The 20,046-nt window shown below is 41.5% G+C and overlaps 1 long non-coding RNA gene across 2 annotated transcripts in view; it reads right to left on the bottom strand.

Annotated features, from left to right (window-relative positions):
- LOC132243962 (uncharacterized) overlaps positions 1-6,502 on the bottom strand; it is a 67,530-nt gene extending 61,028 nt beyond the window's left edge. Inside the window, exons 1-2 of one of the 2 annotated variants that reach the window (XR_009455525.1) lie at positions 6,342-6,502; positions 2,315-2,458 (exon numbers count right to left, since the gene is read on the bottom strand). This is a non-coding gene — a long non-coding RNA (uncharacterized LOC132243962). Of the gene's footprint in view, positions 1-2,314; positions 2,459-5,612; positions 6,200-6,341 lie in introns of those variants that run through there. The other variant, XR_009455524.1, reaches the window with a different exon arrangement.
- Positions 6,503-20,046: the final 13,544 nt, after the last annotated feature.

Raw genomic sequence — 20,046 nt, 5'->3', positions numbered from 1 at the left:
GACATCACAAAAGGCAGACAGGGATAGTGAATAGCGTTGGAAAATGGATTACAATCTAAAGCACGTTTAGAAACATACACGTTTGTATGCATATATGTGCTTTAGATTGCAATCCATTTTTCAACGCTATTCACTAATTCTGACTGCCTTTTGTGATGGCCACTGAGAGCTTAACCTACTGACTGAGAAGCAATGTTCCCAAAGATCAGCATTGCTAGTGGGAGAAGCCTTTCATTGACCAAAGCCTGGAGCTTCAAATTGTGATTTGCTGAAAGGAGACGGAATAAATTTGGCTGATGCGGCTGATGCAATCATCATCATAAATCTTTAACTGGCCAGACCTGTCGATGTCAATTCAAAGCTTACAGTGGGGTCTCTTTTGGAGCCATGCTGAATTGCTCCACCTTGTTTAAAACATGCCATTTGTTCAGTCGCACTAAGCTTCTGTACCCGTGCCTGGAAACCTGAATTGTACTTTGTGGTACATTCAAAATACTCAACAAGCAAATCTTCTATAACTGGCAGCTTTATAGGCCACAATCAATTGTCTGATCTTTGTACAGGAAAACTACGTTTTATTTCAGTTCAACACGTTCTATATAGGAGGTTATTTTGATGGGAGACTGTATTTAGAAGTGCAGTGAACCATTTGAGATTTGAAAGGTTGAAAACATTATCCTCCTGGGATGCTTTGCTTTGAGAGCTTTTTGGTTGGGAGCCAGATCTAAGCTTCCTTGATCTCAATTGGGTGATTTCACCTCCAAAACTTTACAGAAAGCAACCACTAACTTGGGCCCTGGTTTTGCTTTCAGATGCACATGCTTAATTCTCCTGCCTCTAATGAGAGTCCCAAGAGTGCTTTCCAAGGCATGTCTTACCTTGACAAGTAAAAATGAAGACTAAAACTAAATGCTATGGGAAAGTTTACCAAAGCTAAAGGAAAAATCAAAGGGGTATGATAGAAGGAAAGAGTACTTATCGAGTAGATCAGAACGCGGGAGGGATCGTGTCATTCACAACTCTCCCCCTACCCTCACACTAGGAGCACTGCCATTTGGAGATGGTGGTGTAACTGTGACTATGCACTACCGTGTTATAAGATACTGTAGCAGAGACCCTAACCAGGATCTAGCATTAGATATTGCCCAAACACAGACATTGTCATTTTTTAAGGAAGGTCACAAATGAGGGTCCTTGATGAAAAAGGAGATGCTTGGTGGTGGCTTGTCAAGCTTATTTACAAATCTTGGCTAGGGATAGGAATTACACATAAACCGGCATAAGTGATCAGAAACTGGTTCAAATCTGTAACATGACAAGTTCAGTACACATATGCTGCTTTCAAAATGGCTGAAACCAGTTTAAGATAAACCTGGATAGATATAGTAGTAGACTCGACTAATTTAGGTTAAATCGGTTTATTGAATTTCTGTCCCAGATCCTCTCCAGAATCAAGTCAACTCTCAGTTCATCAGCATCCCAGGATGCTTTGCACTTCACCTAAAAAGTGCTGCCCCCCCAATCACAGGGTGGACAGCCTAGCCTTGGTTCAAGCTGCCTGCTCCAGCTGAGCAGGGGGAGGTGTAGTCTAGCGCCTTGGGCTACTGCAGGCAAATAGCTGCATTTCTGGAATCAGAAGTGAATGTCTGCTCATTTGCTTATCAGTTCAATCTATGTAGCTTAGACTAACCTGTGAAAATTTAGTCAATTCAGCCTTGGGTTTTTTGACTGTATTTAGCCATAAAACACAAGTGTTATTCTCATATTTTTAAAATCAGTTTGCTGCTGGGAAAACTCGCTGGAATTTCAGTGCATTAGAGCAGCCTCCGTGCTCATGCATAGGTGCTCTCTATGACCTCAGCTATGTGACTTTACTGCCCACTCCCAGTTCTCCTATTTTAACTGTTTACATTGAGTGCCCCTCAGGCCAGGAGTCCCTTTATGCGAAACAGTTTTCACAAAGTTGGTTCTAATTTACACTTTGGTAACTCAAAAAACAACCTGGCCCTCACTCTTTACCCACAATACATAACTCCATTACGCTTGAGAAGGTGTTCTAACAAGGGCTGCATCACTTTCTACTAAATGTTACTTCTATTAAATGACTCTTTCACTGATTTAGCCTTCTCTTTGCCTTCTGACAAACAAAGGTTGCCTAACAAAACATTATTGATTGCATATGTACTTAGGTAGGCTTAAAAGGTAGATGAGGGGTAAATACAGGAACATAACTGTTCCCACACAAGTCTGAACTCTTCTCTTGTCCAGGCATTTGTTTTCAAATATTCAGTGTTGTTAATGTGTATGCACATACCTTTCCTGCAGCAGCATTCAAAGGAAGATGGTCTTCTGGAAGAAGCGGAAGAGGAAGAGAACTGAATTCCGTGTATTTGGGGATCTGCTAATCTCTGAAATCAAGAATTGTCCAAAGGGAGGCCTCTTGTGTAGAATCAGCATCCTGTCATTAGAGAAGGAAAAGAAAAAAAAACAACATCAGTATTCCATCTGTCTCACACACACACACACACACACACACACACTCACACACAGAGTCTACATGAATAATTACATGACAATAAATTCTTCTCCTATTGTGCGTGCACACTCAAGAGGAAGAAACAAACTGCAGCTCATGTCAGAAAACAACAGTCTCAGTTTAAAATATACCAAACCTAGCACCATATAGGCAGGTAAAATATTTTTATTTGTCAGTACGTTATTTTCTTAAAAACAGATGCATGAGAAAATGTGCTTTGGGGAGAGAATTAGCAAAAAGTGAAGAAGGTCCAAAAATCAATAGAAAACTATAAAATAGCATGGCATTTATTATTAAGTGCAAAGAAAAGTACACCTTATCCAGTGTGCCACTGTCAAACTGAAATGTAGAAAAAGGATAGCAAAAGGAGCAATGACAAATTTGACTTTTATTAGATTACAAATTTAGCTATATTAGTCTAAACCTGGAGTACTGACTTTATCCATTTACAGAGCAGGTAGTTACGTACTATGTATGATTAAATACCCGAGTAGGTGTGGTTGCTTAATCTCAAAACATGCAATCGTGTGAGAACAGGCTTTCAAAACTGCCTATAATTAGAAAGGTAACTGAAAAGGCCGCACAGTTAGCATCGTCAGTGGTATTTCTGCTTCCAATCAAGGGGGTGAGAGTAACGGGAAAAAGTAAGACATCACTCTTTACTAATAAACATCAAAACAAGGAAACATATTTTTGGTGAATACTTTGCCAAAAACAGGCAGTTTTGGGATAGGGCAAAACTTTTTGTGAATTGGGGTCATATCAGGTTACTAGTTTTGGACACTTAAAAAAGGAGTGTGTGGGTGGGGGGGATTTTGAAAGGTTAAAAATAATTTGTTTAACTGTTGTTGGAGCACGACATTTCATTTTCCCTTTTGAAATGTATTTTTGTCTCAAAGTAAAACAGAAACCTTGAGTCAACTCGAAACAAAGCTCTATTATTTAGGCACCTCTGTTGAGCATCTGCAGCTCCATTGACTTCAAAGGAAGTAGAGGCCATAAGTCCAACCAAATTGAGTTTAAGAAAAGTTATTAGCCAAACCTCATGTCCGATCAGGGACTCCTCATTTATAGAAAGCTAACCTTTCTGTATGTGGCTTGGAGTCACTGAGAGGCTAGTAAGAAACAGTTTACAATCATGTTCTTTTATGCAGCCAGAAACATTTATATAGTAGGACTAAAATTAATGTTTTAAATTGATGAAACATCTTCAGAAAGAAGTGTAAATGACAAGAGGGAAATGAAACCTAAAGCCTAGAAATCTCCTGTATACTCCTCCCCCCCCCCCCCCACTGTATCCCATTAATTTTTAAACTAGAGTAAAAATGAACTTACTCTGTTTTGGCAAGGGTGATTTGCAAACTCTTCTGAGAGAACAGTCTAAGGAGACAAGTAGGAAAGAAAAGATGCCCTGCCATGTTGGGATTTGGGGCACTGGGATGCTGTCTGATATTTAATATAAATCCATAACAAATGCAACTCCATTCGCTCACCAGTTGCAATAGCTTCAACATTGTCATTGGTATTTTCAAGATTTCTTAACAAATGGGCTATACATTCTGAACTGTCACACGCTGGTATTAACATATTCTGAATACTATCAATAGGAAAGTTTCCTTCAATATTATTAAATCCATCAGATTGACCAATTAATAATTTTTTACAGCCCCTAAGGTCTTGACTCCACACAGAAATTGAATTGGTTTAATTTAAATCATTTTGGCTAGGGACAGACATTGCACATAAACCAATTTAAGTGATCACAAACTGGTTTAAACCTTTAACAGAACAGATGTGTAATGCACATAAACCAATTTCAAAATGGCCAAAACCAGCTTGAGATAAACCTTGGTGAATGTAGTGTCAGACCAGACTGATTTGGCTCAAACCGGTTCATGCAATGTCTGTCCCAGATCCCTTGCTGGAATGGGTAAAATGACAGAGGCTAGCTGCTCTGGAAGTGTCAGTCAGCAGAGTTCTAACAGATCCAGGCAGAAAAATTTCCTCAAAACCATTTTTGATAGAAAATATGCCCTATGATTATGAGAAAACAGATTGGTTTCATGAAGTCTTATCAAATTTGACAAAACTCCTCTTTGAAAAATATGTCGGAGGTGTATTTTATAACATCTAATTTAAATATTTTTAGACAAAATATTTGTTCATATGAGAACTCTTTAAATTTTTTTTTATTAAAAATGTTGAAACTAAAATGAAATGCATATACTGTAGTAAAATGATGCGTTTTAATTGAACTCTTATTTTTTTGGAATTTTGTCATGAGAAAGTTCATAAATGCTTTTTTATTTACCCTGACTTAGGATAAAAGATCTGTTTTCTGAACATCTCAGTTGTTGAGTTTACCAGCCTGATTGTTAATAATAGAAAATCAGATCTGCACTTGTTTGGCAGCGTCTGTGGTCTTTGATAATGAAGGACAGCTTTAGAGAAGTGCCCAGCCAGGAATTGATAACAGTGTTTATCTCCTCTAACTCGGTGTTCACCACCTCATTAAGAAAACAACACAGGGACATTACCAGCTACCTGTTGATTCTCCCTTTGTCCGGTCTGCCACAGCGTGCACCACAGCCAGCATGTGGTCTGCTAGCTAATGCTGTGTGTCTGCGTAAGGGATGGCAGAATCCCTGCTTAGCAGGGAGTGGCAAAGGGGAAGCCAGACAGATGCCTGTAGTCTCTGCCAAGGTCCAATCAGGGAGCAGAGGGGAGGGGCCAGCCCTACTGTGCAGCAGAGAGCTCCACCTAGCCCAGAGAGCATGCCAGGATGCTGGGGGTGTCTGATTTACCTTAAACCAGCAAGGGGTCTGGAACAGACATTGCATGAACCAGTCTGATCCAAATCTGTTAAGTCTGAAACTACATTCAACCAGGTTTATTTCAAACCCATTTCAGCCATTTTCAAACTGGTTTAAGTGCACTGAACATCTGTTCTGTTACAGGTTTAAACCAGTTTGTGATCAGTTAACCTGGTTTATGTGTAGTGTCTGTCCCTAGCCTTACAGCCTTGAATATAACATGAATGCCTAGACAAAATTGTTTAAAACAAATGACAACATACACAGGGCATTTCTTCTTCTCTCTCCCCATCCATTTCCTTGAGGGGAATGTGGCCTTGTTCTTGGTGTTTTGATGTTTTAGTGGAAACGGAATTTGTGGCAAATCTGCTTAACAGCAATAAAAAGATTGTTGTTCTTCCCTTTGTGTAAGCATAGATGCTGGCTCTGTGACATCAGTGTAGCAGGCTGTGAATGAAGCATGACATAAAAAATCCTTGCCCATTGCACAGAGAGAATACAGAGAGTGCCCTATCATTGATTGTATTGCAACATAATGTTATATGCTATATAGAGACAAAGAAGACATTAGGACTTTGAAACCTTCCACATCACTGTCATATTGAATGAAATAGTTTGAATGTTTGTAAAGGTTGCCCATTAGCCAGTTTCAGGAAGAAGATAAGATTTATCTCCTTATCCAAGTCATTGTTTTTGGACTACATGCAAAAGGTCCTGACTTTGTTTAAAGTCTTAATTAGAATTTTATCTTTAGAAGTCTTTTACAAAGACAGCAAATATCCTGAGTTCCCAGAGATCAAACCCTAAGGCCTTTTGACCAGATTGGTAAGAAAAGGGCATTTGCAGTGATATGGAAGTTTCCCAAAGGTAATTTAAAATGGTTAACAAAAGAACCTGCTGAGTAAGATCCGAGCCCAAATTTGGGAGCAGCGACAGGTTTGAGTAGGAGGAGCCCACTGAAGGCAGCTCACTCAATAAAAACTGTAACTCACTGTTCCAATTTGGAGGTGACTATACTTGCAGAACAACGAAGGAAGAATCGCAAGTGCAGGCCGGATCAGACTGATCACCTGAACCACCCGCTCCGTGAACACGAATCTCTTAGTTCACGCTGAAGCCGCGGAGCACCTGAAAGAGACTGAAGGAAGGGGATTTAGTCCTATCACTGCTGAGGCCAGCCTATTGAATCGTATTGCTGAGGCGAGGCCATTGAACCATACTACTGAGGCCAACCCATTAAATCGTACTACTGAGGAATGAAAACATATTTTGGTATTTGGCTTCTCGGAATTCTACGATTGTAAGTATAATATGAAAAATAATAGTATTGATTCAAATTTAACTTTTAGTGTAATTGTAGTTGTTTTTGTAACACTAATTCTTATAGTATTGTTTGGGAAGGAAGTGCATTCGGAGCATTGTTTCTGATATATGTAATTATTGTGTTTTTAATGTTTGTGGTGTTTCTTAAAACTAAGCAGTGTTATATACGTAGCAAAGTTTTAAAATAAAATTGTGTTGTATAAATTAAGTGTGTAATCATTGTGAAATTGTGCAATCAGCTAACTACTCCCCCAGCCAGTGCATCAAAACGAATCAGTAAATTGCGTGGGATTTTCTCTATTCCATAACCCACTAGAGACAATCACATACACCTTCCCCTCTGTATGATTTCCTTCACTACATTGAGCCCTTTTTTTCCATTACTAGTTTGAAGCATTAGAAGGAAACCTTGAGCCGTCTTCCAGTAACCTACTCCCTCCCTTTAAACACAAGGGGGGCCCTATTCAGGGTTTACACTGATGTAAATCCTTTATTTCTGTTGAGTTATTCTCATTTCTTTCCCCCTACCCCCCAGTATAAACAACAGGAGAATCAAGTCCAAGCCCAAAGATTTATATGAAACCTTATGTATGAGTCTATATAGGGAGGCAGGTGTGTAATATAACACATACACAAAAGGTGCAAGTGCAAAAAAGGTGTAAAAAACCTTTGCAGATTTTTTGTTCCTTTTTCTACTTCACTTGCTGAGACTTGATACAGTGCCTTGAAACTGTTGCAGCTCAACTCAAGATAGAAAAAAGTAAAATGAGTAAAAAAAAAAAATCTTCTCTCTAATCACTCTCCAAGTGTTTCAAGCATGGAAAAAAGTTCTAGTCACAGCATTTTTTAAACCAAATAATATATGGTTGTCTTTTTTAACAGAACAAACTAAATAAGGATGAAGTCTGTTTCCTGTTGCAAAAGAGCTCTTCCTAATCACCTACATAAAGTAGGAATTATACAACACAACGATGTTTCTTTGTTCAAACTTCAACCAAGGTTCACAGTGAAAAAAAAAAGAGTTCGCTTAGCAAGAGTGCAGATGATGGAGAGGATTGCTGCTCCCCCTTACTCATTCCTAGCTCTCCCTACTGCTGAAGACTAGGTTCTAGTTGTCAATCATGATTAGTTACCTAACTAAGTTCCCAAGTCACAGGTGGCTGCTCTCCTCTCCAGTCAGAACACATGCTTCCTACATGGTGTTCTAATGCTTAATTCATGCAGAGTTTTAAGGCCTTTTAAGACTGTGGGGTTTTTCCATTGTCATTCAATACTATCAAAGTCTTGTCTGGAATAATGTTTGAACATGTCCCGCAGTGAAAGAATTCCTTTTTTCAAGTTAGGGCTCTTGACTTAGGCTTTCTTTCACCAAAGGCATGTGCAACTCAGGGCTGTCTTAATAAGCTTTCCTGTGTATAAAAGCTTTAACTTCTTGCAACCTAAAGAAGAGGAGAAAAAGGCAAGGAAAAGAAAGGGGGAAATATTGGACCCTGGTCCTGGAAGAAATTTCAACCCAGAGGACATGAGTGTGAAGGGAGATTTACAAGTTTCATCCCAACACAAGTAGGATTCTGTTTGCCAAGGTTAGCACAAAAATGGAGCAGCAATCAATGTGTCTCTAAGAAGGTCAACTGTCACTTTGAGATGATGGAGCTTGTTTTAATATCCAACTTTTAAAATATCTACACAGAGCAAGACATGCTCTTAACCTATAAATTAATACTGAGTTTGAAATTTTAAGAGGATACACACACTATATATATATATATATATATATATATATATATATATAACATTTCAAGTGAAATAAAGCAAGTGGTTGGCTAAATATTTTTTTTTTCCAAAGAGGCCATGCTACCTAGAAGAAGTTAGATTGAAATATTCCAAGCCTGTTTACTCTTGCAAATAAACATTTAAAAATGGAAACCACTGCTTGCACGACTAGTCTAACCAATGTGATAACCATTGCTTGAAATCAGTGGAATAGTGCCCAGACACGTTTTACATCAAGCGACTGACTGGTGCTCTCCCTGTATGGGGTAGGGGTCTCTGTGTGTATAAAATTGAGATTCGTACCAATTGGCAGCCTGATGAAACAAGCCTGGGAATTTTTCCACCGATTTCAATTATTTCTACCTGAAATGTTGGCCTCATAGAAGACAAAGTCAAAACTAGCATGGATTTGAATGCAACCAGAATTTCATCCTCTGGATGAGTTTCCTAGAAGTAAAATGACAGCCTTAAAATATCCTCAAAGCTTTCAGCGGAGGTTTTTCTTCAAATTATACCAGTTGACAACTTTTTGGTAGCCATTGGTATGGTTTTGTGGTATAATATTATTCCCATTAACTATAAGAAAAAAATACAACAAATAAAACTATACCAAAGAGTAGGGGTGTGCGAAGCAGGCAGTATTCAATTTGGATTTGGCTGGATTCAGGGGACAGTGATTTTGTGATTCAGATCACTGTCCTGATTTGATTCGGCCCAATCTAAACCTGAAGATTCAATTTTGATTCGGAGAATCAGCGATTTGGACATAGACATAGCTTTATATGCTTTTTCTACATACCTTGAGGTCCCAGGCACAACTCATGAATGCTGAGCTGGTGGGGTGGATGGGGCATCTCACAGGCACACGGGGGGCTCTCCAGTGTGCTCAGCGGCAGACCCAGAAGTGAACCACAAAAAGCATAACAAAATGCACAGTATCTTCAATGCCTTCTTTCTCTAGTGTTGTTTAAGACATTCACTAGCACAAGAAATTTACCCTGTGGGCAGGCAAGAGTTCAAGAAGGCACCACTTAAGAGAAGTAACAGAATCTAAGGGAAAAATTACAGGACTCCAGAGACCTCATGCATATTCTCAGCTCTGCTACTGACCCACCGGGTCAACTGAGCCAAGTTATTTCACTTCCCTCTGCTTCAGTTTCCCCAGCCATAACAAAGAAAAAGATTGTGACTCCCTTTGTAAAATGGAAAAGTGCTATATAAAAAGGCAAGGATCATGATAAAGTGCTACTTATTCTAAGGCATATCATCATGGCCTTCTGCACGTAAGTGAACCAAGCCCTGATGAGTTCACCACCTGCATTCCCTCAGGTTTGGTCTTCATTCTTCATATTTCCCAAAGAACACCAGTCCAGTGAAAATAATGGATGAGAGGAAAGTGTCACACTCCTTAGCCTAAAGTCTATATTCTCCTCTCTATATTTTAGCTGCTCATTTTTATTAACACTGTCCAAATACAGCTTTCCTTTTTTTCCTCCAAACACAGCTTTGGAATATGTGAACTATTTTATCACTGCTAAGTATACAGTACAAGGACCTACCTAACCCCTGTTGCCTCTCATGTTCAGTGGCTTAAAAGCAATGAAAAACTGTTTCTGACTATTTTAAGTGTAGCTACGTAGCTAAAATTGGATTATACTGGCTCCCAAAAAAGTGATCTCTGGTATCAGCCTCCAGCGAAGCTATTCATATGCTTTTGCACTTTCAGGAACAGGGCTTACAACCAAATATATGCACATATACTTTAAATAGACTGCAATCATAACCTCATGTACAAATGGTATGTTAGGGGCAACCAACAGATGACACCAAGGTGGAGGGAGCAGTAGATACGCTGGAGGGTAGGGCTAGGATTAAGAGAGACCTCAACAAACTGGGGGATTGGACGAAAAGAAATCTCATGAGGTTCAACAAGGACAAGTGCAAAGTCCTGCACTTAGGACAGAACAGTCCCATGCTCCGGTACAGGTTGGGGACTGACTGGCTGGGCAGCAGCTCTGCAGAAAAGGACCTGCGGGTTACAATGGACAAGAAGCTGAATATGAGCCAGAAAGTGTGCCTTTGTTGCCAAGAAGGCTAATGGCACACTGGGCTGCATTGGTAGAAGTGCTGCCAGCAGATTGAGGGAAGTGATTCTTCCCTCTATTCACAACTGGTGAGGTCATATCTGGAGTAGTGTGTCCAGTTTTGATCCCATCCCCTGGCTACAGAAAGGATGTGGAACAACTGGAGAGAGCCCCACAGAGGGTAATGAAAAGATTTAGGGGGCTGGGGCACATCACTTATAGGGAGAGGCTCAGGGAACTGGTCTTATTTCATCTGGAGAAGGGCAGAGTGAGAGGAGATTTGATAGCAGCCTTCATCTCCCAGAAGGGTGGTTGCAAAGAGGATGGAGCCGGACTGTACTCAGCAGTGGAAGATGACAGAACAAGAAGCAATGGTTTCAAGTTGCAACAAGGGAATTTGAGGTTAGATATTAGGAAAAACTCTTTCACAAGGAGAGGAGTAAAGCACTGGAACAGGCTACCCAGAGATGTTGTGGACCCTGCATACTGGGAGGTTTTTAAGACCTGGCTATAAAAAAGACTTGGGTAGGACGATTAGTTGGGGCTAAATAAATAAGTTTTGAGCAAGGGGTTGAACTAAATGACCTCCTGAGGTCCCTCCCCACCCTAATTGTCTATGATTCTATGAAATGGCTGGGATAGAAGCTAACTGGGTCATGCATTCAACACAAACAGGCAGACAACTTGCACAGTATATCTACTCGCATGTATGCCCTGCTATTCACATCAGTGTTTCAAAATTAGGCACCTCTTGCACTCCATAGTTTGGTACAGATCTTCAAAAGCTCACAGCATTCTCATTTAAGCATTAAGCAGCTCTAATTTGGGCAACTAAATAAGATGCATTTGCTTTGCAAAAAAAAGTGAATGACTAGCGCTTTGAATTAAATTGTAAATAGTTTCTACAGTGCATTTATAACCATGTCAACAATAAACCCACAAACTCAGAAAGATCTAGGCTTCAATTTGGGATTCCTTTCTGTGAAATCTTAATGCAACAAGTACCTAACACAACTGCATATTTTGCACTAATGTGTTTTCCTGAGTTGAAAGGGAACCTCTCTGGCTGTACTCACTATTATTATCTGCATAAGAAACGTTTCCACAGCCATTTAAAACAGCCGTGAACAGACACATTTAGACCCCTGATATGCTTGTCTGCTTATTTTGAGGGCTGATATGAAGATTTAGAGTGGCAATACTGAAAATAACAGGGAACATCATAACAAGGCCTTGAAAGAAATGGCCTTCTGAATGAATTTTTCTTAGCCACACAGCATAGAATATTTCCCAGTGGTAGTGGATATTCAGAGACAAGAAGAATAGGACTTGATTGGTTCTTTCCTTCAGCTTAAGAATGTATGCAGCACAAGGAACATGAGTCTAAAACAAGGAATTAGCAAGAGCATTTTGCTTTCCTTGAACCTCAACAATAGCTCAATGCCTTTGAAAATGAAAGCACTGTAAGAGCCGGTTCTAAAGCTCATTAAAGTCAGTGAAAAGACTCCATCCAGCAACTTAAGCAGGCTTTGAATACACCCCTTTTCTAGGACTACACCTACTGTAGAGTGTGGAGTATGATCCAGATGTACACAATAAGCAGAGTCAGTGATATAGCATTTGGAAGGGAGTCCCAGGGTTATTCGAAATTCTGGATCTACAGTATGCACATAACAGGCACTACAGAAGCTTGGACACACAGAAACCTGGCACAGAACCACATATCTGCAAGTGCAAAAACATGCCAGACAAACTGGAAGCCATTCCAGAAAGTCAGTCCCTGTACATCATATTTCTAACCCCACTTGGTAGCATTGTGCATAGTGTCATTAAGACAGCAGGCAGTAAAGCAGACTTCCCACTATACTGAAGCAGTGCCAACAGCTGCCATCTTAAGTAAGTCCTAGGGACACCGTCTCTGATGGAGGAAACAGCAGCAGAACTCCAATGAGCCCCCGGAGGGGCTGGAAGTGTGTCTGAGGCTGCCAATTCAGACCTGAAAAATCAATTGTAGAAGACCTTGGCTGGCACCTGTTGCCTCGCCTGTTTGCTCTTACTGCCATTTGCTTTGTTGGGACTTTGCATGCACTTGGCTGTGATCCTTTGAAATATTCCTCATAAAGCGGTCTTTTAAAGTGTAGCTGTGCAAGAAGTGTAATAACTTACACTTTTGTTTGTTCAAAGGCATAATGCAAGTGCCACATTAAAGCCACTAAAGAAATACACTTCTGAATTGTAATGATTCACTCTACAAACTAACCTGAACAAACTGCAGCTAAGGAAAGGAACCAAAAGTGTTCCCAGTTGGAGAAGCCAAGCGCTGATACTGAAGCAAGCCAACACTTGCAGATATCGTTAGCCAACAGGCCTGTGCGAAGTGGGTAGTATTTGCTTCGGATTCGGATGATTTGGGAGACAGCGATTCGATTTGGTGATTTGAATCAGTGTCCTGATTTGATTCGGCCAAATCTCTGAGTCATCCAGGCCAGGCCCATCCCCTGGCCACTCTCCCAGCCCAGCAATGGCTGCCCTGCCCTACCCAGTTCCCAGCACCTGGGGGGAAAAAGTCCTGGCTTTGCAGGTGCTGGTGGGCATGGGGGGGGGGCAACCCTCTCTGCCCCCCCAACTGCATGGGGGGGGCTCTCCCATCCCCCCCTCCCCTATCCACCTCACGGGTGCCCCACACAGGTCAGCTCTGGCCCTTTAAGACCCCCCCCAAAGAAACCCCGGACTCTTCTTGCTCCTGGTGGGGGGGGGGCAATCCCCGCTGCCCCAACCCATGTGGGGGGCTCTTCACAAGCCCCCATGCAGCATGGGGCAGTGGGTACATGCAGACATTACATTTAGATTGGCCGAACTGGGGTTACGTTAAGGTAAATGACCATCTGTGCAGACATTAGAGGAGATTCAGTTGGATTAAAAAAATACCAGGCCCTATCTAAACTAGTTCACTTGTGGAGGCGAACCAACTTAGATCTGGAATGGCTTAGTTGGGTCTACTGAATGTCTGCTCACATTTGGAGCACAGTCCCAGGGCTGGTAAAGCTCAGCTACTCTTCCCCACTCTTCCTACCTGCCTCCCAACTCTGACTAGGCTGTTTTTAATTCCCCAATCCCCCCACCCCTGGAACTACAACCCCACACAGACACCTCATCACCCCTCCCCACCGCAGGGTCATCTGTCCCTCTCTCTCCACTCCCTTCACCTGCTAGGCCCTCTATCCACCCCAAATTACCTACATGGAATTCCTGGCACCAGCCAAGGTGTGCGCTTGCTGCTCCTGATCTGTCACAGCACAGCTTAACAGGAAGATACATGAGCATAGACCAGGTGCAAATGTCTGCACAAACCTGAAGGTGCAACTCTGCCTTGCCTTCTGCCTGACTTCAGACTAACACAGCTAACTACCTCACTTTCCTAGACACAGAAGGAGGTTTGCCACACCTGCCAGGCTGAATTCTCCAGGCTTAGGCAGCTGTACTTCAAACCATTCCATTTCCCATACCACATACACAAGTCAGGTCAGGTTTTTGTCAACCAGTCCTACTCTGGGTGAATTCCTTGACAAGGTAGCGAACAAACAAGTCCAACAACATTCAAGGCAAGCTGTGGTGTTCAGCTCCTCTCAAAATCTATTCTGCTGCCTTTGTGAATATTGGGGATTTGTACACAGACCCCATGTGCATGCATGCACATCCATGCAGGCATGCGTGCATGCATATGTGCATGTGTATGTCCCTGCTTAACATCTGCTTCGTTCTTCGGGAGGGTCTCTTCTTGAATGTCGAGAAAGCACTTTGTCCCTTCGAAAGCAAATCATAACAACAATAACTAAAGAAATCAAGCCCGAAAACTGGGGAATTTTACAACCTTCATTTAGGTAATCCAATTAAGAGCATATGGACAAGGAGGAAAAATAGATTTAAAAAAATTACACTACCAACCCCAAAAGGGAAAGTAACTACTGTAAAGGGTTAAAGGTGGCATTTTTATACTCCACATCAAGATGAAGTGTCGACATGCTCGAGAACATGCGAGCCAAAAGTCTTACCACATCTGTACCAATGTGCCCTTTAACGTTTTCAATGTTTAGGACTTGTGTGCCTGCCTAGGAAGATAGGGTGTGAATTAACAGCATACCAACTACTCTTCACTGGTTTCCATTATGGACAATTTGAAAGAGTTCCAGCATGGGTTCTATGCAGCTCAGCTCAATTGAAAACAAAGCAAAATTAATTTAATTCCACCCCCCATGCAAAACTAACAAAAACCCAAGTCTCTACTGTAAAAGTAGCTCTTGGAAATAAATGTTGAGGTTAAGCAGAACCATAACAATTCTAGAGGATCTCTGGAGTTAGCTGCATTACACTGAGCTGAACTTAAAAGTATGCTCAAAGTGTTCATATACAAAGTTATTGCAGATTTGTACACAGCTTACCTGTGCATGAATAGACTGTGGCAAAGAAATCCTCAACCTGTTTCTTATGATCTCTCTCTACCTCAAGTAATGTTTTGTTTAAATACCACAAGGACCATAAGCACCCATCATAAATGCTGAAGGATGAATATGTCTTCTTTCAGGTACCAGTTACTGTGCTGGAAAAGAAAATGGATGAAGAGATAAGAAAAGTGAGAGAAGAATAGGAGGGCAGCAGATACAGGCTAAGGTTAAGGCCCAAACTGATTAGGTACATGCCAAGCTAGTCAAAGCTAACCAGGATCTCCAGTCCTAAGATTCAAAGGAAAATCACTGTGATTTATTTTCACAAAACAGAAAAAGGTCCTGCCCTTTAATGTCCAAACACAAACACAACCAAGCTTCCTTCAATCTGAATCCCAACAGCAGTATTATAAATTGTGCCTCACCTTGGCAAAGTATTTGCAGAGCAATCAAAAGCAAACGCTTGAGCCACTTCTCTCCTGCAGACTGCTGCACTCAAGCCCCAGCTCCAAACACAGCAAACTACTTAATTAATTAATTCCCCGCACCTGGTTCAAATCACCTCTCCAGCCCCCCCAGAGGGAACACCTGTGGCCATTATTCTAACCCAAGGAAGAAGTTTAACTCCTTCCCTGCCAACTTCTGAGGATGGAGAATGGTTTCTTTATTATTCGTTGGGATGAAGTCTCGGGAAGAAAAACATTAGTGGATTTCAAGGATTTTAAATAAACTGCATGTTTCAATATAAGGCCCATCATGGATGCTGAAAATAAAAAAGGGAATCCCAGGTTAGGAGTGCTAATGGCATAGAAGTAGTTGTTGACAGCCATTTATCAGAAGACAAGATTACATCTCTTGAATAGATTGGGAATAATGGAACCATTACATTTCAGTTTCCTTTTTCATAATCACAGCACCTGAGACTTGGTGAGAGTGAATCTCCTAAACAAATTGTATAATACATAATTGCATTGTTTTACCGAGAGAATATTGGAATGGAAAAGGGGCTGGAGAAATAAATTGCAAATATCAAAGATGTTATTTAGTAAAGCAAGTGGTGGGTCAACTCTGTGGATTTTCAAGATGATTTTTTTAGTCCACATTGAATATAGCACCTATTTAATGTCTTACTGGTGTGGAAATAAGTTTAACCAGGCCTCTTACTTGACTAAGAAGAGAGAAAAAGAGAAGAGAAAAAGATGCTAATGCTGATGCTATGTGTTTTAAAATGTTCTAAGATAAGGAAAAACCTTCATGACTTGTTTTGTCTGTGTGCAGATGTTAACCTCCTCCTTTCCGCCGAACCAGAAGCTGATAACTGTTCCCAAAACATGGTGTTTTGTTTTGTTTTTCTAAATAAGTAAACTGCTTACGTGTGACAAACAAATGATCAACATCTTTCTGTTTCTCCCCAGGTTGCTTTGTCTGAACCCTGCATCTTTTCTCACTGTCTAAAGTATAAATACACTTGTAAATTTGTAGAGGTCAGAGTTCCTTTGAGAACTCTCCCTGTGATCACTTGTATAGCTTTAAATAAACCTAGATGGCTCTGCCAATTTTAATACAACCACAACGCAAAGTTTAATTTCTTCCACAATTTGCTGCCGTGACTCAAATAGAGACGCCCGGAGTGATCAGTTGAGACACAGACCATCTCCTCACTGACGCCCTGGTGCCAAACTAAGGTGAGAGACCTTTTGAAATCTCTATTGGGGCTTTTCAGTGAGAGACTGCCTGTGTGTCTTCCTGTTTGCTGCTTGAGGGTTACCTATCTGACCGTTTTGCGGCCAGAATTGTCAGACCCACTATGTAAGTAGGAACTGTGAATTAAGGTTAAAGAAAAGAGTAAAGAAACTGTGTTGCTGTTGTCAGTGAATGAATCCCTGTTTGAATTAAGTTCTGCAAAGAACTATGAGGTCTTTCTGAAGCTAGGAGTGGAAACCTTGCGCAGCCGCCCCGAGGACACCAGACTGTGTGCTCTTCGAAAGCAAGGGTGCAAGGTGGAAACTCTTAGACTGAAGGAGATCAGGGTTGTGTGACAAATTTTCCCTATCCCCGCTCTCATGAATGAGCCGTGTCTAACAGTGAGCAACTGCATTGTGTGCCGGTGCTATGGTCATTAGCCACAGCATTTCTGTCCACTAGGAAATCTCACAACCTGACCAGACACCCTAAATAAGCCTCTCCTGTGTGAAAGACCTGTGTGAATTCAAGTTAAGGATATGGGGAGCAGAGGGTCTAAAGACGTATCGGGTCTGCCAGAAGGGACTCCAGCATTGTACGTGTGCACACACTATGGCCATAAGAGTTGTACGTTTCTAGGTAAATGGAATGGGTATACCAGAGATGATGCTAGCTTGCAGTTTCCCCTGGAGGGAACATTTGATTTAAGTAAAATCCTTCATCTCCACGGAGCCCTTGAGTCAAGAGGCAGTAAAACACCACAGACTCAGTGGGACACTTTTTTTGATTGGTATACAGAAGCTTCCAAAAGACGTCAAGACTCTCAAGTTCAGAGCCTTAAGGACTCCCAAGAAAAAATAAAATCTCAGATAAAAGAATTAAAACAGAAAAGTGCATCAAAAGGGGATCCCCCATCAACAACATTATCAGCATTAACACAACTTTATCTCCTAAACCCTGTTAAGCAACTTCCCAATATCAGGGAAGAACCCCAGAAGTTTAGAGAGGAATTGGAAACTGTAATCTCATTAATTTAAACCAATTAATGAGAAGTGTTCTGCCCTCCGAAGTCTATAACTGCCTCATCAAACAGGCTAATTGGCCTCCTCAAGGCCCCGGAATGGGAGGTCACTTAGTAAGTGCCCCAGAACGCCTTCTTGAATCCGTGTTTAAAATCTGCCCCAGGAAAACTGACTGGGCCAAAATAAATAACTGTAAGCAAAACAAAGGAGAATCCCCAGCAGACTACATGGATCGCTTGAAACTTGTATTTGAAAGACATTCTGGCAATGAAGATGCAGCTGAAACTGCCCCAGAAGCAGTTGCCACCGCTTTTGTCCGCTTTTGCCCATTGCCTAAACAGGGAGCGTGGCCTGACACCCTGCATCAATGCTCTCAGGAGGTACAGGTGCACCCCCTACACATCACTACTGATCAGTGTCTCTGAGGAAGGCTTAAAAAGCTTCTGACATATGCAGTGGGGGTAGGGGGGCGGTATCACTCCCAGCCACATGCAGCAACCAGCAAAGCCCACAAGCATGGGAAATACCCATAATGGATCATAGGCACAGCTACTCCTAGACCACCTAGATAAGCCAGAGGCAAATCAGCATCTTCCCAGAGGCAGAATTAAGTAGAAAAGGAATAGCTGGTCAGAGAGCTATCTAAATGACAGTGCCTGCTGGGACTGCTCTTGGGTTGGGGCACTTGACACACCGCTAGTAGCTGAGGGCTGTGTTTTATGTCATCATGTAGCTTGGAGTGCCCTGCCCCCCGGGATTCAAAGCAATCATTCTAAGAGACGCAGTCCTCAGGCTCTTTATAAATGTCACACTCCTCTTCCCATTCATTAATGCAACGGGGCAGGTACAGAAGAAATCTATAACTACTGTGCTATGAATGTGAAATAGTTGTGGCTGTGCCACAGATGCTGGCTGCTATCAAATGCTTATCCAGCTCGTTGATGCTGCGCATGTTAGTCCCTGCACAGAGTTATAAATGTAGTTGAAAGGGAAGGGGAAAAAAAGTCTGTTTTCTCTCTGGTTTCTCAGCCTTCTCCCCTGAGGGCTGCTGTTTTCAGTCTCTCTGGCTGATCTCTCTGTTTATGTCCTGCAGAAGGGCTTTGAGGATGCTGACCCCAAGGGAAAAAGGGGGGAAAAACCCCACTGTCACTTGAAGTTGGGAAGTAACTTTTCTTTCCTGTTTTCTACCGGGGCAGGGCCGTCCAGGAGTTCAATGTTGTGTGCTGCAAGCATAGTCTTCCTGGAGTTTAAAAACCATCCGGAAGTGATGCTGATCCTTTAGGATGTCAATATCTAGTTTGTTTTCAAAGACAACTTGCTAAATCAATTCAGGGGCACGGCGAGCGTGTCTAGCTAGGAAAAAAATTATGCCGCACATTAGGGACAGCATTGCTACTCGGAGAGCAAGGCTAACACAGTGGGCAGCCAAGGGCTTGAGAGTCTCTTCTGCCTCACCCCCGTATCGACCCAAAATGTTGCGGTAAGTTAAGGGACAAGCCGTGTTACGAATTGCTGTCGCAGTCATTCTCCTGTCTGCTGGTCATGGCTTGGGGATTCGTCCCCTGAGCACTCCCCTCAGGTCTTTGTGATGCCCGGACAGAGAGGTTATCCATAAAGGTCCTTGAAATGGAAACCCCTCCGAGTGTCAACCTCCTTACCCGAGGCTCACGCCGAGGTGGCTGGTGGGCCCCGCAGTGTGCTAGGGATGGGCATGGGACCCTGCTGGGCGCACCGCAAAATCTGGGGTTTTTCCTGCGGGCTTAGGCTCGGGCTTGATAGAGGCTTCTTGATCTCTCTGTGGGTTTGTTATTTTTTTTTTCAAGGGAGAAGGTGAGTAACTTATAAGTTACATGTTAAGGTAAAACTTAGGTATGAGGTTATATTGTCATGAATATAATATATATATATATAAATACACACACACACACATTGTAATTATTATTATATTTATAAGTTGTTAGCGCATTGGGTAGGAGGAAAGGCATGCTTTACTTTGTTTTATATTATTGTTTGATGGGTTTTGGGAATTCCACCCGGCGTTCAGGGTGGCAATATAATTTTTTTTATTGGGTTTTTAGTTTTTTTTCTTAATTAGTTTTGTTTAAGGTTTTATTTTTATGATTTTTAATTATTTATGTATTTATTTATTTGCTTTTTATTTTTAGGGGATTTTTTTAATTATATGAAGTTTTTAGTTTTATTACTTTTTACAGGTTAGAGTAAGCTCAATTGTATGTTGCAAAGCTTTAGGCTTTGTTGAAGTTTTTTTTATAGCTGTTATTTTGGGTATTTTTTTAGAATAGTTATATAAAGCAGTTTTAATTTTAATTTTTAGCAGATTAGCAGATGTATTAGGTTATATTTTGTGGT

Source organism: Alligator mississippiensis, chromosome 11 (genome assembly GCF_030867095.1).
Source record: "Alligator mississippiensis isolate rAllMis1 chromosome 11, rAllMis1, whole genome shotgun sequence".
Taxonomy (NCBI): domain Eukaryota; kingdom Metazoa; phylum Chordata; order Crocodylia; family Alligatoridae; genus Alligator; species Alligator mississippiensis.
Note: the sequence above shows the minus strand (reverse complement) of the source record. Positions and strands in the feature narration are given on the sequence as shown.